This window comes from Papaver somniferum, chromosome 3, assembly GCF_003573695.1.
Source record: "Papaver somniferum cultivar HN1 chromosome 3, ASM357369v1, whole genome shotgun sequence".
Taxonomy (NCBI): Eukaryota; Viridiplantae; Streptophyta; class Magnoliopsida; order Ranunculales; family Papaveraceae; genus Papaver; species Papaver somniferum.
This window is the reverse complement of record NC_039360.1, coordinates 227578559-227581068: the sequence shown is the minus strand read 5'-3', so window position 1 is coordinate 227581068 and position 2510 is coordinate 227578559. Positions and strand designations below refer to the sequence as shown.

The 2510-nt window shown below is 34.9% G+C and overlaps 1 long non-coding RNA gene across 1 annotated transcript; it reads right to left on the bottom strand.

The window, feature by feature from the left end:
- Window positions 1-736: 736 nt before the first annotated feature.
- LOC113362203 lies at window positions 737-2292 on the bottom strand. The gene is made up of 3 exons (XR_003365617.1): window positions 1864-2292; window positions 1576-1762; window positions 737-1369 (listed from the first exon to the last, which is right to left on the bottom strand). It is a non-coding gene; the product is annotated as an uncharacterized LOC113362203 (long non-coding RNA).
- Between the last annotated feature and the right edge of the window lie 218 nt (window positions 2293-2510).

The window sequence follows — 2510 nt, the reverse complement described above, 5'->3', positions numbered from 1 at the left end:
CTGGTTGTGTCAACAACCAAAGTTGATCCTCAAAAAAAATCAGAAAATAAGAATAAAAAATATGGTGTCAACAACCGAAGTTGATCCAAAAATATGGCGTCAACACCGAAGTTGATCCCAAGACAAAAACCAAAAAACTAAAAATAAAATAATATGGTGTCAACAACCAAAGTTGATCCTAAAACAAAAACCAAAAAAAAGAAAAATAATGGTGTTAACAACCGAAGTTGATCCCAAAACAAAAGTTATAAAATAAGGGATAAAAGAAAATGATATCAACAACCGAAGTTAATCCCAGAAAAAAGAAAAAAAATGATGCCGACAACCGAAGTTGATCCACAAAACAAAAATCAGAAAATGATAAAAAAGAAAAGAAAATACAGTGTCAACAATCAATGTTCAATCAATGTTGATCCCGAGATATGAAATCAACAACCAAAGTTGATCCCAGAAACTGATGTACTGAAATTAGTGAACCAGACATGAATCGAACACGCATCTTCTGACTAGACTCAGTTGTGGTATCATTACACCAAAGATTCATTTTGAGAGAGACAATATATTTTGCAAGGATCAAGAACTGGAAACCCAACAACAAATGCTGACCCGTAAAAGAAAAATGATCTACAAATATTTCGAAAAATCATTGTGGAGGTATGGATTTTCATTTTTCCCATCGAAGAACATAAGTCCAAGGAAAATTTATTTATTGTAAGCTTAGACAAAGATACTTCTATGTAAATATACATTTAACATGTATGCAAGATCATATACAACTGATATTTGTGAAACTCATATATAGTAAAGAAACCAACTGTATCAAGCTAGAAATAGGGACTTAGACAGTTAAATATACTCTAGAATCCATTAGATGGATTCCATTGCTTGATAAAATAATGGGTTTCATTAAGCATCAATCATAGTACATAACTTGTCTAAAAGCTAATAATACGCTCTTTATATCAGCAAAGTTCCATCTATGAGCATCAATCCTAGTGACATAGTTTTCCTAAACCTCTATCTGAATATTAATGCTCAAACCATCAAGTTGGTTAAGCAGTTCCAACATTGTCCGTTATAATTCCTATCTCCATTGGTGTCATTGCAGTAGAACGAAAATCGAAAAGGAATGAGAAGAAAAGCATGTTACTGAGAAGTATAAACATATAAATTATCGAGTTTAACCATGAGATTTCACCTCAAAATTGAAACACCTGGAACACATTTCATTGAGACATAAACATCATGTACCCATCAAATCGCTTAGATCCAATTGTGTCAATCTCATCGATGAAGATGATGAAAGGTCTTTCTCCTTCACAAGTTTAAACGCATCACGGACAAATTTAGCTCTATCACCAATGAACATCTGAATCATATTCAGGACCAAAGGGAAACAGACTATGCTTTAAACTCAAATGCTTGGATAAAAAGTAAATCCAAATTAATATTTGACAGTTCCTTCACACAAGACAGGATGTAATAAAATATGAATTGTACCCCTTAATTCAAAATGTTGCAGGACAGATACAAAGAACTTTTGTAAGAATATATGGGTTTAGAAAGTAAGGTTACCTGAACCAATTGAGGACCTGCTAGCTTCAAAAATGTTGCATTTGTTTCTGCCACACATGCACGGGCCATCACCGTGTTGCCTGTTCAAGGATGTCTTTCCGGTAGAACTCCTTTGGGTTTGATTCCTATTTTCACAAACTTGTCTGTGAGTAATTAGCAAAGCAATTGCTTCTTTAAGTTATTGCATCTGCAAAACGATATACAGCAATCATAGTTTTCAGTGAAAACAATGGATTGTGATCATTATCCACATAATAAATGTGCAGCAGTTCAGAATAAAAAGTCTACCTGTAGTTCTAGCCCACCAATATCATTGTAGTCTTCTGTTGAATTTCAAACTGATAAGCAGAAATTAAAAAGAACATCACATAGGCATGGTACGTTGCTAATGCTTACCAGTCTGAATTGAGCGGAAATCACCACCACCGCCAATATTTGTATACCCTTCTTCTTTCACAGCCATACGAAATCAACACCACCATCTCCCAACCAAAAAGAACACACCCAATCTCCACCACCATAACCACCACGACAATAACAATAACCAACGCTATCTTTATCACCAATTTTATCATTCCGACCCAACCACCAGCAAAAACAACAAAAAACTAGTTATACCACCACCACCACCGCCGGTACCACCACCAGGCACCAGCAGAAACTTAATTAAACAAGAGAAAGAAGATAATTGATGCAATCTCATTTTATCTCCATCACCAATTTAGAAAACGAATGAATTTAAATTTGGATCCGTGATCCAAAAAAAATAAAATAATAATCAGTCACACTTCTCAATTTGTTTGTTCATAATCTGGCTGCGGCGGCTTCGCTCATGGATATCGCCCACTACTGAAGACAAATGAAGTATTTCTTTTGAAGTTGAGTTCACTCTAACATGAATAGGTTGAATATGTCCGTAGCTACCGTTCTAGTGG